Below are 9,621 nucleotides of genomic sequence, written 5' to 3' on the forward strand. Positions count from 1 at the left end.
TACGTAAATAAGCAAAATTGCCGCATTTGGAGTGAAGAGCAACCAGAAGCCGTTCAAGAACTGCCCATGCATCCCGAAAAATGCACTGTTTGGTGTGGTTTGTACGCTGGTGGAATCATTGGACCGTATTTTTTCAAAGATGCTGTTGGACGCAACGTTACGGTGAATGAACACATTTCGAACCGAACACTGATTTTGGTAATAAAATTCAATGATTTGCAAGCGTTGCTCGTTAGTAAGTCTATTCATGATGAAATGTCAAAGCATACTGAGCATCTTTCTCTTTGACACCATGTCTGAAATCCCACGTGATCTGTCAAATACTAATGCATGAAAATCCTAACCTCAAAAAAATCACCCTTTAGTAGTCACATTTATTAACCCATATAAGAAAATTATAATTGTAGAAGGCTATTAATTTTTTTTTTTTAATTTCGTGAGCAGCATTGATGCATTATTTATTTACTTCTCGGGATATCAGTAGAGCTGGCAAACTCTCGATAATCGCCACATTCGTTATTTTCGATATTTCTAATAATAAATATCGATAGTATAGTATTGCCAATCACCTATATTTCAAAAGAAAATGATATCAATTTATATAGAAGCCATGGACGTAGCTAGGATTTAATTTTTTTTTTTTTTTTCAAAATCGAAAATTGCCAAAATTCATTTTACTGTGAAATTGGTAAAGATACCTCAATATCCCTGAAAATTGCAGGAACTGACACATTGGCGGTGACATTTGGTCATAAAGTCAGAGCTGAATTTTACACTGATTACCAACACTGTCCAAATATTTTTTTGGCAACGGATTTTGCTGCTGCTCCGTGTGTCCAGGTTCGCATTAACGACGAAAAATACCCAAGAATAGAGCTGCCTTAGACAAATTCTAGCTCGAGTTAGGAAAGAGGTATCGTAATGAGATTTGGATTGGCGTAAAGTAGACGATTCTATTCTACGTTCGGCTAGTGGAAGAAATATTCTGTCATAGCCAATTAAAGTAAGTAAAGTAAGATGATTGAAACCAGTTTCAAAAATTTTGCCGGTCATGGGCTTGTTAAAAGTCGGCAATTTTTTATATCCCAAAAATCAAACGAAAAAATTTCTCAAAATTCTTAGGGAGTGAGGTTTCTGGAATCTGTTTTAATGCCTCGTTGCATTTGATGGTTTCAATAAAAAAATAAACTTAATGCAATAATCCTACATTTTTTGACAGCAGGTTCTATTCTCAGCCAAAATCATTAAATCTAGCTTTCTTCGCTAAATGGTCATAAAATATTAAGAAAATGATTTTTTGTCGTAGGGGCTTAGAAATAATAAGATTTTTTTTTTTAATTCAAAACATTTGAAAAAAATTCTACCTTGTTTATAAATTATCTAAACTATGAATATACTAGCATATGCCCGGTCGCTTCGCTGCCCCCAATCATACACCCAATATCAAGGTGTAACTGTGTCGCAATTTTAATAGCTTTAGCCTTATCCATAAAGAGAGAAAATTTTGAAAGTTTTAGCGCCTAAATGTACGGATTAAAAAAAACTCTAGTCGGCCGAAAATTGCTGTCAATGTTTAACTGTATCGCAATTTTGAATCTTTACCTTAATCCACAAATAAAGTACCATTTTGTTCGTTTTAGTACCTAAATGCACAAATTTCAAAACAATCTTCTAGTCATCCGTTACATACGGCGAAGATGTACCTGTATCCCTTATTTCACAGATGTAGCTCAGTCTGAAAATAAAATACCACTTTGTACGTTTTAGTACCAAAATGAACGAATATCAAAAAAAACTTCTAGTCGCTCGGTACATAGTACCATCTAACTATGTTCCAAATTTCAAAGTTGTAGCTCAATCCGTTATGAAGGTGTCATATTGTCAGATCTGTAGCTTAATCTATAAAAAAAGTTCTAAATAGTACCAATTACAGCACTTAAGTACTTTTTATTCCACTCCTGGTAATATTCAACATTTCATATTTTGTACAACTTATCATATATTTGTCAAGACATCGATCATTTTTAGGAATTTTTTAATTTTACCCTTCTCCGTTTACCGTCAAAGTAAATTAGCTATTTCGTACTTTTTGGTACCAAAATGTACTTTGTCAGCCAACATATGTATATTTCTTAGTAGAATCTACATGTTAAATTTCCGACCCCTTATTCAATCCGTAAAGAATGTATGAAATGGAACCATTTTCATATTTTTTCTATCTACCCCCTTTATTTCGCAACAACAATCATTTAAGCCATATTTCGAAGTTCAACTATTTCGTACCTTCTTTGCTACTTTTTTGTTTTTAAATGTCGAAAAACTCTTTTGACATGCTAATTTAGGTTTCCATAGTGTACCTAAATTCCAAAAGCTCACAGCTCTAGCTCAATTGACAAACAAGGTACCAAAAAGTACCAATTGCGGTATTAAATGTACCATTTTGCCCACTTCCGGTACTATTTTGGGAAATTTTTGTGACCAAATCTTATTTTTTCGAGACGCTTTTAAATTTGAGCCCAAAATCATAATTCTAGTCACATCCGTTCGCGCTGGATAAAAAGTCACCATTTCGTGAGTCTAGCTTAAACCGTTTGGGCTGGGGGTTTACGAGTCAATCACGCGTCTCTTTTATATATAGATTACATCAAAATTGGACAACGGAATTGAAGGTCAGGCGTAATGGGTTAAAATTTTGTATATAATATTCATTGACTATAGAAAAAAATTTAGGAAAATGTTGTTTGGGACAGATAAGCATAAGATAAAAAGACTTAAAAAATATTTATGCATAATTTAAATTAAAAATAATCTCGAGGTTGGCTGTTTTTAGAGAGTTTGTCTTTAGAAAATATTTTAAAGAAACTTTGTCTTACAAAAATAATTTCGAGAGGGGGAACGGCCCGTGCTGAAGTTTTGTCGTAAGAGAGCATTACGCTGAAATTTTGTCTCTAGAAAAATATCATTAAAATTTTTTTCGAATTTTTTTTACTAATAATTACATTACAATCTTCCGAAAAAAATTTAACTCGTGCCTGACCTCAGCAAAATGTTGTCTTTGTAGAATATTGTAAATATGAAATTTATAGAAAATGTCAATGAAATTTTTATTTTGAATAAATTTAATTTAAATTTTTTTTGACAAAATCATTTTGGGGTCTACGTCCCTGATAGAAGCAATATTAATACACAGATCAAAAAAAAAAAACAAATTTAATAAAATCAGTTGGAAGCCATAAGAGAAATCACTGTACACAATTTAAGCATAATCGAATGAGGCGCAATGTATCTTAAAGGATACATTCAGTGTCGAATGGCTTATTTTTGTTAAATTTTGCAAAAAATTAAACTTTGCAAAAGTATCGATAGGAAAAATATCTATCGATATTGACACAAATATGTATAGTATCGAATGTATATAATATCGATAGTATCGATAGTGTCATCGATATTTTACCAGCACTACATAGCAGGTAGCCGGTATTAATAATTCTTATAAATCACATTTTCTAGTTAAGGTGTAGGTAAATAAATAATAAAATGACTTTCACTTCAAAAAAAGGAAGCAAGGAAGTGTACAAACTAGACCTTGTTATATTAGAGAAAATATTAGTGAAATTTAATAAATCTTCGTAAGGGCACAGAAGGGTACTATCAAATTTGAAAAGGTAAGTAATGTGAACCCATCGTACATCTATCTATGTGAGGTACAAAAAGGTAGCTTTTCGAAATAGCGCCCATGGATGACCGGGTTCTTAATGTGACTTTATCTTGGCCCAATACTGATGGAATTTTAATTAAAAGGTTTTATTAAGTTTTCCGTCTTGTGCAAGAAATATTGTATAAACACTAGGGTGTACACTCGATTAATCGTTATTCGATGAACAATTGAAAATGCAATATTTTCAAATAATCGAATAATTTAGAACGGGTGATCGATCAATCACTTGAAGTTTAAAAAAGCTTAAAGGCACATGAATTGTCTCATTTGTCTCCATTTTTTCGATCATTTGGGTCCTACTTGGCAAAATTTCCTGCGCTTACGATGAGAATTTTTTGTTTTAGTTCAAAGAAACAGATCAAATAAACCGGATTCATTTGCCCTATTTACAATTCAAATCGACATAAATATATGAGAAATAAAGGGTGATTTTTTTGAGGTTAGGATTTTCATGCATTAGTATTTGACAGATCACGTGGGATTTCAGACATGGTGTCAAAGAGAAAGATGCTCAGTATGCTTTGACATTTCATCATGAATAGACTTACTAACGAGCAACGCTTGCAAATCATTGAATTTTATTACCAAAATCAGTGTTCGGTTCGAAATGTGTTCATTCACCGTAACGTTGCGTCCAACAGCATCTTTGAAAAAATACGGTCCAATGATTCCACCAGCGTACAAACCACACCAAACAGTGCATTTTTCGGGATGCATGGGAAGTTCTTGAACGGCTTCTGGTTGTTCTTCACTCCAAATGCGGCAATTTTGCTTATTTACGTAGCCATTCAACCAGAAATGAGCCTCATCGCTGAACAAAATTTGTCGATAAAAAAGCGGATTTTCTGCCAACTTTTCTAGGGCCCATTCACTGAAAATGATTTGCAAGCGTTGCTCGTTAGTAAGTCTATTCATGATGAAATGTCAAAGCATACTGAGCATCTTTCTCTTTGACATCATGTCTGAAATCCCACGTGATCTGTCAAATACTAATGCATGAAAATCCTAACCTCAAAAAAATCACCCTATATTTGAAGGATAAAAGCTCTAAAAGTATCTCGTTTTGTTTTATCAGACACATTAAACGATTAATCAACAACCTCTTGCAGTCTTGTTCGATTAATCGTTGAACCTGAATTTTCAAATAAATGGTTAATTGACTTTGTACTACTTAAAATACAAAGAACCTATGTATAAATCTAACCAGACCTTAATATAGAATACCTTTTGAAATGTCGAATCGAAGTCTAAATTGTGGCTACTGCAGTCTCAAAAGCGTATGAATAGACCCAATAAGGAAAAACCAGTCAGATAAATTCTCGGCTGATTTATAAATATTTCTATGTTCTGTATTCGCAGTCTTTTATTCTTATGTATGATTAGGCACTAAGATTTACTAGGGTTCAGGAGAAGACCATTTGCGCCAAGCCCAATTATAAGCTCTGTCGAGATCATCATTTAGATTTTTAAGGGATTGTCTGATATTCTTCAAGTCGGTGCTAAGGGAGACCTGCACATCATCCTCATACATACCCTATGTGAAATGTATAGATAATTGCCCCGAATATATCGGTCCTAAACTGGAGAATTAGTTACCTGTCCCAGAACATATCCTACAGGGAGTGTAAAGTTTCTTTTGTCATAACTTATGATTCTAAATTATTTTTTAAAAGGTTGCTGAATTATTGTTAAAAATTGCTTATCCGCTAAATATATTTGCTAACTAATGTTATCTCCCTTAAAAATACTTGCAAAGTATGTTCATCCTTTTCGAACTGTCCCAGGACCTATATTACGGTGTTAGAATGGTGGCAATTCGTCATTTCGAGCGACAAACCCTTATAAAAGAAATAGGCTTTCTCATGTAAGGTGACTAGAACTGAGACCGGTCCCTATTACCAGAGAACTTATCCCATGACAGGTTTGGGACCTGTCCCATTTCCCGTAGGGTACGCACATTGCTGAAAATTAATTGACTGGAAAGCTCATTTGCAAACATACTAAGTATATACACCTAAAGGACTCCCTTACATACTGTCATACTGTAGATATTGTACCTCATGAATAAACGAACTATGTTCGGTTAGACAATTAACTCATTATAAGGTTCGTCAATGTTTGAGAAAAATTAAAAATGCGGCGAAATTAGATGCCAAGGTTGCAGTGATCGATAGTATCAAAAGCCTTGAAGTGGTCTAGAAGGACAAGACAACATGCCTTGTTCTCATGGATATCACTCCTTATAGACTCGGACAACTCTAATAAAGCCCTCATGCAACTGTGGCCAGCTCGGAATCCTGACTGTGCATTAGATAACAATGAATTGCATTGAAGGTATTCCGACATTTGTGCGTGTACCGGCTTCTCGAAGACCTTTAGATATAAATCGTAAAATCGCGATGGGACGGTATTTAGTATTTGAACAACTTTAGCATGTTTTTCAATCAATATAGTCTTTGATAGTCGAGTCAAACCAGGGTTTATTAGTTGCAGTAACACGTTTAGTTCTCAAAGAAACCGTAATATTATAAAGTTGATGAACGTCTTGTTGAATAAATTGCTACTGAAGGTCGATGGAAGTTAATTATAAAAGGCATTCCAATTGATTTGACGAAAATTATCCTCCAAAACACTGTAGTCTAGCCTGTTATAATCCCGATACGAGTGTGAGTAAATTTGTTCAGAGGATACTGAACCTATGTGCGAAATATGGTGTTATGTTTTGAGAAGCATGGTGCTGGAAATTTGAATATGTCTTTAAATTCTTCTGTCTTATTCATTAAACTCTGAGAATTGACAGAAAAACTGCTATAAGTGTATTATATCTTAGGGGGATTACTTTGAAGGGGACAAGATAGTTATTGATGAATACATAAATACTTTTTGAAAAAATTTAAAATAACGGTTATATGTAAATCTTATCCGGGATTCAAATAAAAAATCTACAGGTATCAAAAAGCCAAAATGACATAAAACTGTAACGTCTGGCAGCACTGCTTGTATCCACATGTTTTTCGTTACATACGTCAAATTCGAATAGAGCGCGCTCCAGTCGTCATGTATGTTCATATGTACAGTAATTTTTTTTATTCACATGTGTCTTCACCTTTGAGAATTAAAATGAGCGTTTGGGATATTTGATATTGAATAATTTGCTTTATTTTTAAAGCAGTTTTTTCCAATAGGAAATAAAAAACAAAAACCATTGGGTCTTAAATGGGTACAGGCAAAATATTTTTACATGAAACGAAAACTAACTATATCAAAGGATGCGGGTATAGAACACAACATAATATTTTTTATCTCTTAAGAATTAACCAGGACTCGAAATTTATTTCGTCACTTGATAAAAGCCAAATTGAGAAAATAAATTGGTAACGCGAAACTTATTCAACAGACTACTGTTACTTACTTTGATTGGTTATGACACATCATTTGCCCAAGTTTCGAGGTCTCTCACCACTTGATCTTTTCATCGGGCTCTTGGCCGTCCTGTTGGGTGCCCACTTCATATATCGTTGCAAAAAAATGCTAAATATAATGGCATACAAACTTCCCTACATCGATCCTCGCAAAATGATGATTGAACTTTACATGATACAAACTGCATGTCTCTTAGCACTTACAATTTGATTCGATTGATAAAGCAATCGCTAAGATTAAATGGCATTTGAAATAACAATTTTGAAATGCCACAACCACCAGAAGTGTGCCTTATGGAGACTAAGTGTCTGACCACTCCATGTTGCCGTGTAAAAAATATCTTTAAATACGGCAATGAAGTGCATAATGGGACGACTTTTGATGTATGTATATGAAATCTAGTACATAACTTGTCATTTTTAAAATCGTCAAATGAGTTAATAACGTTTTATTGTTACTGCAGTAAAGCTTTCAACGTATTTGCGCATTTGCTTGAAACGCTGAGAAGGAGAAGTAATACCCCTACCTAAAGGAAGCTACTCGACGCGAAATTATTTTACTTCTGATTCTGCTGGTCTGTCAATGTTGCTGATTATTACTATTTTCCTCTGGGATTACCACTATGCCGATCGAAAATAAGTTTTGATGTAGATACACTTACAAATATGCCCTATTTGCACACAAATCTACATGAGAATTAAAAAAAATAAATCATATCATTTAGTTACTTGTTAAAATATTTGGGAATTCCTAAGCTCTCTGTTTGTATTTCGTTTTACTTACGTTAACTCGTACAAGTTATCAATAGTCAATCCATCAAGTACTTACCTAAAAAAAAGCAAAAATAAAAATTGTTAAAATTTAAATTTATATATTTATATATATTTAGAATAACACCAATCTGATATCAATCATATAGACAGCTTGGTACCTGAAAATGTTCTATTTTAAATATTCTTCTCTGTCTGATTAACCCAAGTTAAAGGGCACATCAACAAAATTGCAAGATTGCAACATTTTATAAAAAAAAAAACGATGTGATAGGATTTGTGAATATCCGTACCACTTTTCAGCATGATCTTGGGAGCTATTCTAAATTTGTTCACCAATCAGAGTAGCATTTGTGCTGGATGTTGTTGCGCATAAGTATACTTTAACGTAATAAATTTCAGCCAAATCGGATGAAAATGTATGGGCTCATGTTTTTATGGGGGTTATAATTTGTTTTAATTTGTTGACCTGCCACGTAGGAATTTGGGTGTTACAGGCCACATATAGGGCGTCCATGGATTTCGAAAGTCAAGTCGAAAGACCAATTTATGTGATTTGGTGGTAGTTCTCATTGCGATAAATGCCTACTAATAAAATGATCTTGAACGCACATAACCAATGAACTATGGAAAAAAATAACAAAATCTAGACCGATATGGCCCATTTACAATCCCCAACGACCTACATCAATAATAAGTAGTATAAGCGTTGCGTATTATAAAACAACTTTGGCACATATTATACATACAGCGGTCAAAAAAAGTATTCATCATTAGCAAAATTGATAATAAATTCACTTATTTTGGGTAATTGAAGAACATTTAAAGTAAACAAATAATGCAGTTTTATGCAATAGTTTATTTTTCGTAATATGTTTTAAAATAAATTCAAAAAATAAATTTAATTAGAGCAAAAAATGCAATTTTATATAATAACACCAAAAACAGAACAAAAAAAGTATTCATCATTAATGTGCTATCATCAAAGTCAAATTCAAATATTATTTGGGAATCCCCCTTTTCTGTTTTGTTTAGTAAAGGAGGCTTTGCCCTTGACAGCAAATATTTAATTTCATTGAAAATATAGTTTTTGTCAAAATGGGTCGTAAGCAAAACGAGGTTTCTGATGAGGTAAAAGTTTTGATAATAAAACACCACAGGAATGGTTTAACTCAAAAAACTATCAGTGAAATATTAAATAGACCACGATCTACTACACAATCCATCATCAGAAAGTGGACAGAAACGAAAACTGTTGACAATAAACCAAGATCTGGTCGACCAAAAGCACTTTCAGTTGGAGATGTGCGTTGGCTAGTGCGGCAAGTTCAGAAAACTCCGAAGACAAATGCGACCATTCTTCGTAAAAACACTATGGAATATTTAGGGAAGGAAGTTACTACACAAACAATTCGAAATACACTCAAAAGGCATAGTTACAGAGGAAGAACTGCACGTAAGAAGCCCTTTATAAATAAAATAAACCGAGTGAAAAGGCTAAACTTCGCAAAAATGTATGTAAAACAGCCCGAATCATTTTGGAAAACAGTCATTTTTGCAGACGAGAGCAAGTTTAATCTTTTTGGGTGCGATGGAAAGGTCATAGTGTACAGAAAACCAAATATAGAGCTTGAAGAACGAAACACAGTTGCTACTGTAAAACATGGTGGAGGTGGTTTAATGGTTTGGGGGTGTATGGCGGCTTCAGGA

Source organism: Stomoxys calcitrans, chromosome 5 (genome assembly GCF_963082655.1).
Source record: "Stomoxys calcitrans chromosome 5, idStoCalc2.1, whole genome shotgun sequence".
Lineage (NCBI taxonomy): Eukaryota > Metazoa > Arthropoda > Insecta > Diptera > Muscidae > Stomoxys > Stomoxys calcitrans.